Source organism: Pinus tabuliformis, chromosome 5_2 (genome assembly GCF_031772625.1).
Source record: "Pinus tabuliformis cultivar Carrire ecotype Pingquan chromosome 5_2, CPIR1, whole genome shotgun sequence".
Lineage (NCBI taxonomy): Eukaryota > Viridiplantae > Streptophyta > Pinopsida > Pinales > Pinaceae > Pinus > Pinus tabuliformis.
In genome coordinates this window covers 867662159-867674187 of record NC_142306.1, presented here as the reverse complement: position 1 = coordinate 867674187, position 12029 = coordinate 867662159, and positions in this window count along the sequence as shown.

Here is a 12029-nt window from a genome sequence, read left to right as displayed (position 1 = left end):
TTGTGCAATAATCCCTCAGGTCCAAAAAGATTAAAATCTAGAGGAGGGATAGCTCTTCCGGTCCTTTTAACAAGCTGGAAGGCCAAAACTCGACAAACTTTTCATATTTTATGAGTCAGTGAAAAGAGCTCAAAGAAGACTCGTATTTTGAGGAACGAGTGATAAACAGGGATAGCTGCAGATTCCAGGTACAGGTTGGAATTTTCCAATCACGGCAGTATTACAAGGATGGCTAGGTGAGATCACTCTTCACAGCTGTTCCTCAAAATAGGTAAACAATCAAGTGGATGTGAATGATCGGCCAAATGAAAAGTGGAGGTGACGGTGCACAAACACGACCAAGGCTTTTATGGCTGATGAATTTACGGTCTCAAATGGTTATTTACCGGTTCATTTTTTCTGGATGAGCTTGAACTCTGGGGGGAAGCCTGCTCACTTGCTTATGTTTATTTTTTAACGAGTATGAAGTCCGCGTTAAAACTGCTCAGTTCTTGCGTTTATTTTTTTAACGAGCATGAACTATGCTAAAACTGCTCGTTTTTACCAGTCATAAAGTAGGAAGGTCTCATGGAAGATCTCTATTTTTTAAAGAGCTTCATCTCCCTACGCTTTGCTCCATATCCTCTCTTTGTGCAAGCTGGGTCCTGACTTATCTACGGGTTAGCGGGGTTAGTCCTACCTAAAACTAAAAGTCGCCTATGCTTGCCTTCCAAGAGGTTTGCATGCCCCCAGGTGTAAGTCTAATTTCAAAGTTGCCCCTACTTTTCCGTTAAAAACCTTTGTTTTCAACAGGTGAGGCTTACCTCTTTCTGGTTACCCAAAGAATGGTTTTGTTTGCTGCCGCAAATGAAACTCTTTCTTCGGCGATGTCTATCATTAGGTTACACAAAGATGGTTACAATTTGTTGCAGCAATAGAATTTCTTTCTTTGGGGGTTGCCCCTACTTATCCTTTAAAACATTTGTTTTAATGGGTGAGGCTTGCCTTTTACCCAAAGATGGTTACTACTTGCTGCCGCAAATGGATCCCCTTCTTTGGCAGAGCCTACTTATCTAGACAAAGGTGAGTAACGGGCCCCCCGTCCTCCCACATAACTTTAACAAAAGAATCTTATTCCAGAACAACCCTACTCCCAATTACCCCTTCTGAGATTCCCAGTCTCTCTTTGTCTTCCTGTCCTTCTTCTTCCTTTCGAAGAGGATGGCTCAGAGGAAGATTCACAAAGATGAAGGAGGGGACAGGGTACGGACTAGTCATATTCTCCCGCGGAAATTCTACTTTACACCCAAGGTTTTTTCTGCCTCCAGAGCAGACCAGGATGCATGCCCCCTGGGTTCCAGCCTTTCTTTCTCGAATCACTCGCACTCATCAGGAAGAAGAACCGGAGGTAGAGACCTTTCTTGATCGAAAAGACCATTGAGGATAGGTATGTCACTACTTGCGATGCGTGATCCCGGAAGTGAAAGTTGGTCTACGAGCTTGACCATTCTTCCTTCGTATGGAAAACACGTTATTCGAAAGAGTGAGGAGACTATTGCTTCCATGCAATATATGTAGTCTCGTCCAAGGAGTAGGTTATAATCCAAGGGTCCTTGGACGACCATCAAATTCATCTTGACAGCCTTCCCTTTCAATGTAATAGGCACATTAGGCAGAATCCCTAATGGTCGACTGGTTCCTTTGTCAAAACCCGAGAGATTTCTTATCTCGGGCAAAAGCGTCGGGCAACCCAGTGCTTTCCAAGCAATAGAGGACAGGATACTCACAGATGCCCCTCCATCAATGATAGTTCCAGCCATCACCATTTTGTATATTTGGACTATAATTCTAAATGGTATACTGGCCGGTAACCGGGGTCTGCCTAGTTGGTTCCAATCAAAGGACACAACCAGGTTGCTTGGTGGTGGGACCGAATATACGGCCGGGTATGACCCTGACGACGCTCCTTCCTGCGATAAAGGAGTGGGCACATTGCCCTGATGTTCATCAGAATCGGTGTTGATGAAAAGAATCTGGACGGTGTCATCCTTACTCTCTTCGGTAGGGGTGTCAGCTGAAGATGAATCCTCAGCGACTGTGGTATTTGAAGATGAAACTTCTGAAGGGAGAACCGGGTCAACTGCCATTTCGACCTTTGGACTTTCGTTCGGTCCGGATTCAGTAGGTTCACTTTCAGTGACTGACACTTCAGCTGGCCCTATGAGCGGGGCAGCTATATTTTCAACCAACGAAGGACTTGGCGCGAGTTTTCGATATCTAGGAGGAAGTAGCAACGGTGCAACCGGTTGATCTTCCAAAACTCTCTTTGCTTTGTCTAAAAAGGGACAACGACGGAGGGTGTGATTTCCTTCACACAGTTCGCAGGGGAATCTCATTCCCCTTCATTGTCTAGAGCCTTCACTTTCGTTGGTTGACGGTAAGCATTCAACCTGGTTGTCAGAGGTTGACGCTTCCGAACTGTGCAAGCGAGGGGACCAGTCCCTTAGTATCCAGGGAATACTGGGACAATCACGGTGGAAGTGGCCTCCTCTACATATGACACATGGCGATTTGGGCCCGGTCCGTGCTGTGTGTGGATTTCCGTTAGATGTCTTTTGCTTGCCCCCAGCCGCCTTCGGCTCCTTCTGCTTCTTTTCTTTCTTCTTCTTTTCCTTATTCTTTTCTATGGGAGCTCCACCTTCGGCGGCTCGTCCCTTCGAAGAGGAAGGATCAGAGGAAGATCCATAAGAAGTGGAAGGTTGGAGGGTAGCTCTAGACTGATCTAACTGTTGACTCGACTGTTCAGGAACCGTGGTGTTCTGAACTACAGCGGTTGAGAATAGCCAAACTGGCAGGCCAATTGCCAGTCCTGGAAGCGACAATGTGGCCATGTGGGGCGCACCAACTTCTCCCCAAGAGGAGAAAGGGCTAGGGGTCCCATCATGTGGAATCCCTTGGTTGGTGTGTTCCATGCTCTCAACCTAAAGATCAACGTAGGAATAAGGGGTGATTATGTTCCGTTTAGAATGAATTTTATATGACGACGCTTTAGACACAACTTGCTTTTTCACTTTTTAAGAGTCGAGAAAAAGCTAAAGATGACTCTAGTCTCCTTCGATGTATTAACGAGCCCGAAGTGACAAATGCTCGGATGGACTTTTTCAGTTATAGAGTTTGAAAGAGGCCAAAAGAAACTACTCTGGAGTTCTAGGCAGAGGGTGTGCCAAACCTTTCGCGAAACCACAGAATACGTTTTACGGTATGAGTGGTCGATCTTCGTGAATGCTGTGTTCACTGCATCGCGATCAGTAGGGTGGCCGACACGGCTTCCTATGGATAAAGGCTTTGTTCCTATAGGGGTCCCCCAATATACGCGACGGTACGCGGGGGCATAAGTCCGTATTAGTGCTATCGTCTCTCAGGAGGAATCACCCACCTTCGTAGAGATCGACAGTCACTATGTTTAACGACGCCGGTTCACGTCTCTACCTAGACCTCTACTTTGTTTCGTTATGTTTCAAAGCATTGTTAGATAAATTCAGTTCTTTTTAGGTTGATCTTGCTTAGCAGTTCGCCTTTATGGATCACCACGTGATGTATGGTACAACTCCTAAATGCAGTCTAAGAATGATAAGCAAGCTTTTTCAATTCTTTCAACTTATGAAAATCTTAACTACTGAAGGAAAAGAAAGACATCATCTTTTCAAACAGATCATGGAGCACACACTAATGCACTTTTCCTAAATCGACATGCAAACTGTCAATATGCTCATGCACAATGCAAGTATTTCTTTTCTTCTCTCTTAATGTTGGTGTATGACAAAAAGAAAGCTGTTGTACGATTTCGAATTCAATTTCAAGCGAAAGCAAACAAGTATTTGTCCAATAATCAAAAGAACACCTTAAGATTTACTCGTTTCTACACAAGAAATACTGAAATTCGAACCATATAACGAAAGCAAATGCTCAAGCAGCTATGAACAGCAATAAACTAGCTCTTAGAATCACAACGACACTTTCTCATAGGTCTAGATCCAAGAGGTCATAGCAAGACTAGTTCACTTTCGCTACGGGAAACTGTGAATGAAAGCAAGAAATACAATAAGAACAATCACGGTTTCAACATACAACTGAGGTAGAATGAGGGCAAAGAAAGGTAGTTTCAGCTGGGTATACAGGTTGATAGCAGGCTGCAAAACAATATTGAAAACTGGGCAACAGACAGTGGGGAACCCCAGTTGCACAAGGCAAAACTGGATCAGCGCAGGTGCTGCACTGTCAATTTGACATGCAGCGCAGGTAGCCCCTTCGGGACCTGCGTTGCAGCGCAGGTAGCCTTTGCTACAGCTGCACTGATGAGACAACTCTCGTCTCACTCGGATTCCGGGTCACAGTTTGCTCAAAAATCAACAGTTTTTGGCCAAATCAGAAGCTATCAGTCAAGTATACACTAGAGGATGATTAAGGAAGATGAACACTATCACAAAGAGCAAAAAAGAGTCCTTGTGGATCAGCTCTTCAAATCATGAACATGCCCAGCACTGGGCTAGAGTAGCTGCCCTCTACTTTGCATTCGAAGGATTCGAATGCAGTTTGATTCGGTACTCCCTTTGTTCAAGAGATGAATAGAAAAAATACACAAGCTACCAACAAGACACGCTCCCTAGCGGAGTCGCCAGTCTGTTGTGGGGGAAAGTATCCAACTCGGAATGACCCTAACCCACTCTAAGGGTGACAGTTCCTTAGCAACAGCTGAAAGCAAAGCTATCAAAAGTTTCTTCTTTATGACATGCAAGAGATAAAAGGGAGAGATCCACTTACCGATGTCTTGCGCAAATGGTCGATCCAATCTCTTTTGTTTGCCGCTTGCTCCCAGCTCCAAGTCTTTTCACGGGCCCAGCTACACGAGATCCTGCAAATAAGACAAGAAAAGGAAACTACAAGAAGCATGCATTCATAATCGATTCAAGGATTAGCATAAATCAAAGACGCAAGTAAGACAATTCACCATTGAAACACATGTGAATAGAAGAACCTCAAATTCTTTATTAATATATGGAAGTAAGGTTCAGGCGGTGATACAACCATGAGAGGTCCAATCCAGCATCACCTTCCCGACGGAGAGAAATCTCTTCTTCACCTCCCTCAAGCAATCACCCAATACTCTTCAACTGTAAACCAACAGCGTTTCTTTGCACTGAATTCCCTGCCTCCTGATCCCATGGGATGAGATCCTTATATAGAGTTTTGGAGTGAAGGTAAGTCATCTTGATGTGTGACTTGTTGTCCTCTTCAACTCCAGTTGTTCTTCAGTCCTTGAGTCCACTCGGAGTTTCTACCTTTCATTTGAAGTTTTAGAAGCTCTTAACTCATCATTAGGCGAATCTTTTGATCCAAGTGTCATTTTGGAAGCTTCCTGGGCACTGGCACATTGAGAAAAGATTCCTCCACATGTCAAAGTACGCCCAACGCAGGTAGCCCTTGTTGTACCTGCTATGCAACGCAGGTAGCCTTTGTTGCACTTGCTATGCAGCGCAGATGCTTAGTGGAGCAGCTGCTTTGATCCAAAATTGACCTGTTTTTGAGTGTTTTTCAGTGGAGAACTGATTTGCAGTGCTGTGGTTTGTTGACCTTGTTCCTCCAAGGGTAAGAACAACATGTTTAGGGACTTTGGATCCCTCAGATTATTGACATTTCATGCTCCATGCTGTAAGGCACAAAAATGTCTATAACAATTAGACATAAATCTGATTGCTGCCATGTCCGATGAGAATGAAGAAGGAACTTTAGTTTAGGTATCCGAAATGTTTGCTTTGTCCCCATGGTATTTTGATATAATATATGTGCTGAAAAATCTATCACCACCGCTTGCATGGCTAGAAACAAAGCGAGAACACTTAAATTCAAAGCTGCCAAGTTTTGTATTTTGAATTCTGCATTGTATTGGAAAGATCCCGGTGGCATTTTGTTAAGCTGTCTGGTGGAATAGGAGGCAAAGAAAACCATCAAAGATTTCCACGGAGGAGAGTGTGGTGGTCATCTTTTTTGGAAATCAACAGCTAACAAAATTTTGAGAGCAGGGTACTACTAGCCTACTTTGTTTGCTAATGTGCATAAGATGGTAAAGCGTTGTCATAAGTGTCAAATTTTCGAAGGAAAACAGAAATTACAGCCTTTTCCACTAAATCCTATCGAAGTGAGCACTCCTTTTCAGTAGTGGGAGTTGGATTTCATTGGGGAAATTCATCCTGCATCTTCTGGACAACATAGATGGATCCTTACAGCCATGAACTACTTCACAAAATGGATTGAGGCAGCACTTACCAGACAAGCGACGGACACAGTAATCATCTCATTTCTCGAAAATAACATCTTGTCTCGCTTTGGTTGTCCAAACAAAATAATCACTAATAATCACTAACAATGGTATAATTTTGTTACAAATATCACATCATTTTGGGTCATTCAACTGCCTATCATCCACAAGGAAATGGATTGGCTGAATCTTCGAATAAATCTTTGGTAAAAATCATCAAGAAGCTGCTGGAAATTAATAAGGAGAGTTGGAATAAGAGGCTGGTTCGTGCACTTTGGGCAGATCGAATCATCAGAAAAAGTCTATTGGTATGTCACCGTTTGAGCTGGTTTATGGAGTAGACATAGTATTCCCAGCCACCCTTGCCGCCCCAGTGGTCAGACTTCTTCAGGAGGTAGGCAGTGAGGAAGATCCCATGCAGAGAAGGCTAAATCAAATGATCCACTTGCAGCAAACAAGAGAAGAAGTTTTCCAAAACACATCTAATTTGCAGGAGAAGATAAAGAAAATCTATGACAAAAAAGCTAAAGTGGACAAATTTCAGTTGGATGATGTAGTGTTGAAGTGGGATGGAAGGAATGAAGAGAAGGCCAAGCTAGGGACATGTCATGATCTGATGGAGAAAGTCATGATGCTCATTTTCCCTCATGCCTAGCCTCTACTGGTTTAGGTCTTGGTCCAAAATCAATCAAAGTCATGATAGTCAAGGTCTGGACCCATTTCAGGACAGATTCATTTTTTATGGTTTGCGTCTAGAAATTCATCAGTTTGGTCCATGAAAAACATGTCCAGACACAAGCTACACAGGCCAAAGGGAGATCTTGTACACCTACAGTGCAGAAAGCTTCATCATCACTGCAAGAGACATCGACTCTTCTTCAAAACGTTGTTTTGAAGAAAAGTCAAACAAGGTCAAATATGACAAAATTTTCCAAAAATCGACAATTGACATTTTCAGATGTAGTCAAGGATTTCAAAGCCAGATGCTCCGTCATACAGTCCCTACAAAGATGTTCCAAATATTTCATTATTTGAGCCAAAATTTCAAGGAAAAAGTGAAAATCAGTGTGTTTAAAGGTCAATGAAAAAGTGCAAAACACAAACATTAGAAAATGGGTTTACAAGGAAGAAAAATCAAATCCATCTCCTCCAAGCCTATATATACTTTTTTTTGCCCAAATCAAATGGCATTGATCTCTTGCATGACTTGGAGAATTACATTTGCAAAGGAAAAGTTGATATTGGGAGAATTTGAGTGACGGAGAGCCGGTTTCAGTGAGCGCGGCGCATACACCATGTCGCGCGGCGCACTGGCAGCCGACCTGCAGTGGAAAATTTGCAAGGGCGCGAAGCATATAAGGTGCACGGCACGCTGGGAAGAGCACACAGTCCACACAGTCCAGCGGCCCAAAAACGGTGCCAATACACTTCAAGAGTTGGGAAAAGCGATCAAATCGACAGGTAGGCCTTGTGACATCCCCGCCCATCAAATTTTTGTCAAGAATATGCTATTTATGAAGAGGTTGAATGAGATCCAAAACATATTGGCCATCCATGCCAATCATCCTCAAAGAAAAAATGATAATCGAGGTTTGTAAATTTGAAGAATCCACCAAGGTTTTGTTTCCCCTCTCCTTCTCCTCTCGCTCCTCATCGTTTTCACCTCCATATCCCCCATATCTCCTAAGAAAACCCCTTAAAAACCTCCACTAAGACCCATCCCCTATTTTTCCAAGAAGATTGTGTTGTTTTACCATGTGCAGCGCACACACAAGGTGATGCGGCCCACTCAAGGTGCTCGGTGCACTGGGAGCCCAACCAGTGTTAATATTACACTGGCGCGGCGCATACCCGGTGCGCAGTGCACTGGGCAAAGCGCGCGGCGCACAGGTCTGTGAGCCTAAAAAACCACCAAATCGCCAAAATTCTTATGTATGGCCCTCATATTTGGAGAAGTGGCCCTAATACCTTCATCATTGGCATTTAATTCAAAGAGAAACATGTTATGGTGGCCATGAAATCGAAAAGCAATTTTTTTTTTAAGAAAATACAAATGACACAAAGAAGGACAAGGAGCTAGGGTTTTGTTATAGTAACATAATGGCTTGGCATACTCCTATCCTATCTCTATCTGCCAAATTCTCCTGGAGCAAGTTTTCCTAATAGCTATCCTAGCTACAATGCGGTCCTATCCCTTTGTCCCCTTTACTCATATAGCTCAAAAGTTCCTTAACCCTACCCCATAAAAATCACACCCCAAACAAACCCAAATCCCTGATAAATTTCCCCTTTAAACCCCTATTCCCCTTTTCATCATTCCCCTGCTAACACTCCCCTATTTTATTGTCCCCTTGGTAACAGATTTTCAGAGTAGTCATCAGTGTCATTGGATTCAGAGGGCAGTGAAGAAATTCAAGGTACAAGCAGCAGAAATGGCATCATAAGTTTCATCAGATTATGAGGGGGAAACTCACAGTGACACAGCTTCAGGAGAACAGGCGCCCCGGGGACCTAGGAGTGGCAGACATGTCAGGGATGAACCAAACACCCTCACCGAGTTGCAGGGCTGCCCTCTCGCTATGTCTTGTTTCCAGCATTTGGCATGTTTCGAATTTTGTCAGAGGGTGGAAAATGTCAGAATTCATCATGAGCTGGCCCGCCTTTTTGCACTTCACCTACATGGAGGACAGTCTGTCTTGGCAGGGGTAACTTTCACATTGACACCTGAAACCATATCAGTGGCAACAGGCATACCGAATGTTGGAGAACAGTGGCACAAGAAGATGAAGGTGGAGAGGGAACTTTATGAGCCTTACATAAAGGCTAGTTGTTTGAGTCAGCTCACGAGAGTTTTTCCATTGAGATTTCTGAGAGATGATTATGCTCCGCTCATGAGATTGATCATGAAATACTTCAGTTGTGAGGGGAGGTTTTCTCGCCTTTATGCCTATCACATCAGGTTACTCATGCACTTCACCAGGGTGCGTATGATGAACCTCCCATGTTTCATTTGCGGAAACATAGAGAGGATGAGAAATTTCATGCAGCACAAGACCCATCGGCAGCAACTCAACAGTGTATATCACTTTGCTCTCATCCAGATTTTGGTGGATCATCAGTTGGGATTGCAGGGCATTTCTTGGGAGGACTTCATCTCCCATGACTTCTTCAGCACTCCACAGGTAGTATCGGAGGTCAAGCATGAGGTAGGTGGTCCTTCTCATCAACATGAGGGCCATGAGACCATTGTGGTGCCATTTTCCATCACATATCAGAGAGGCTATCCGAAAGGCACCAGGCCTTTGTTTGCAGCAGCAAAGCGAGTGTTATCTCCACCCAGGGTGGAAGGTGCCTCGCTTCCTACATCGGCAATCCAGGTACGGGACAAGGGAAATAAGCCCAAGCACGAGGATGGGCCTTCAGGTGTGCCAGCAGGTAAACAAGAGACCCCATTCATTCTCATTCATGATGATGATGATGCAAATAAACATCCACAAAACGCACAGTTGAAAGAGATCTTCCAGGAGCAAGAGACAGAGATTCAATCCTTGACACTCAAGTTGGAGATGGCCAAATGGAACATCAGGTATTTGGAGCAGATGAACAAATAGCTGGAAGACCAGCATGTGATCATGGAGCTGCAGAACATCCGTGAGGATCGCCTAACTGCCCAGCAAAGGAGGATTGAATTCACTTCGTTGGAGCTACAGGTTATGGATGATCATGAGTCTGTTCTCGAGAGAGTCAACATGCACCTGGAAAACATGTTGAACAAGGCTGACGAAGACAACACACTGCTCTAAATCATGGCTCATCATTACAGGGCACGGAACTTGAGTTTGAGAGCCCGAATAAGGAGTTCGAAAGCAAAATTGGGGAAAGCCACAAGAAGGGCCAAACGGGTAAAAGAGAAAGACAGGCTTAGAATCTTCGCTGGCTTCCTTGGCTTAGCATGGCACTCCATAAAGAGCCCCCAGCCCAAATTTCAAAAAATTTGGGACAATTTTGTGTTTGTAGAAATGTTTTGGTCAAAAAACAGGGTTTTTCTCCCTGTGCGTCGTGCACCCTGCGTGGCGCTAGAATTCTAGAGCTCTAAATGAGGAATGGCTTACATATTTGGATTCAACATCGAAAAATACATATGCTGGTGTCCGGGCAAGAAATTTTGATAATTTTTGGGTTTCCTAAAGGTCAAAAAACACCCAAAAATGGCCTCTCTGCCACTTTGTGGACACACAGAAAACAGTCTTGGGAGAATGAAGTTTTGGAGGGGCAAATGAGCTTCAAATCCAGAAATTCTAGTGGGGTTAGAAATTAGACAGGCCACGCTTTCCAACAAACCCACTTCAGCACATTTTGGATACCTACAAGTGCCCAAAAACAGGCCCCAAAGTAGCGCAATGCACAGAGAAAAGCGCATGGCGCACAGAGGAAATTTTGCCGAGTTTGCTCCCGTTTCGCGAAATTTCGGGTCACGACTTCTCCATGTGGGCCCGGTCATCCACTCTTCAATTTTTTGGCACCAAATCCGGCTTTTAAAGAGTTTTCTCTCCAGGTGAGCATCTATCCAAGTGGCAAAGAATGCAAAGGGTCACCACACGCCAAATGTCATGGTTGAGAGCGCTGCACCTGTAGCTGATGGTTGGCTCTCCATTTCCATTTCGAAATTATTTGAGTAACTTCCCAACCCTTGGGTGTTCCATCTCTTCTCCACACATTCTATATATTTTATATATTTTATTTGCAAAGGGTTGGCTGGTTTGTAAGTTTTGGGAGACTGTGGGAAAGAAACTTTGTTTCTGCATTGTATATTTTTACAGAGAAGTAATGAAAGGCAGCGACTCTATTTCATGAGATTCATGTGGTTGTGAGTGTAGCAAGTGCATCTCTTATGTTTCATATGTATCTTGTTATGTTCCATATTTCATTTCATATTCATTTCTAGTGAAAATTTTCGAATGAGATTAGGTAGAATTCAATTTTATTGCTCTACCTGTGGAAAATGTCATGTACAGTGTTCATTCTTCTGTTGAAAAGGATTCATGTTGTCCATGCCCTTTTCACCTTCTTAATCAATCTCCCCATTCTGCCATATCTTAAAACTAAAATTGCTATACTTTCTGCCTACCTTGCCTCACAAAATAATTTGCGCCTTTATGTTAAGTTCTCTGTTCATTGAGGTCCAGTGGTCCCATAACATCCTAGAAACACAGTGATTCATAAAATCCATCTTTATGTTCATTTCCACTTACTAGCCTAAGATAAATTGTTCATTGGAAAGTCATCTCAGTCCTTTTCGTTCATCTATTCACTGAGTGTGACTCAGAGAAAGCCCTCTCCTGTTCTGGTAGGGCTAGCTACCAGATTGAGCGTGGTTGGTGGTTACCCTGAATTTTTCCTTCTTTCAGCCTGAGGAAAATTTAGGTGCTAACAGGATCACGAGAGTTCCTACACTTCAGACTCCAATGAAGAGTTAGAGTGCTCGCAGAACCGGTTACATGAAGTGACTACGCTGAACTGCAACATGCTGAACCGATCACTATGTCATGTGTCCTCAAAGGTAATAAATCTGCCTACTTATGATGGCCTTAATGAGGTAGATATATTTTTGGATGCATTTGAAAGGGTGGTACCAGAAAATCAGCACTTCCAGGCATTGAACTAGGCACTACACGCTGTGGAGCACCTGGAAGGTATGCTTTTTGACAAGCAATCTAGTGGTTTTTCAATACTA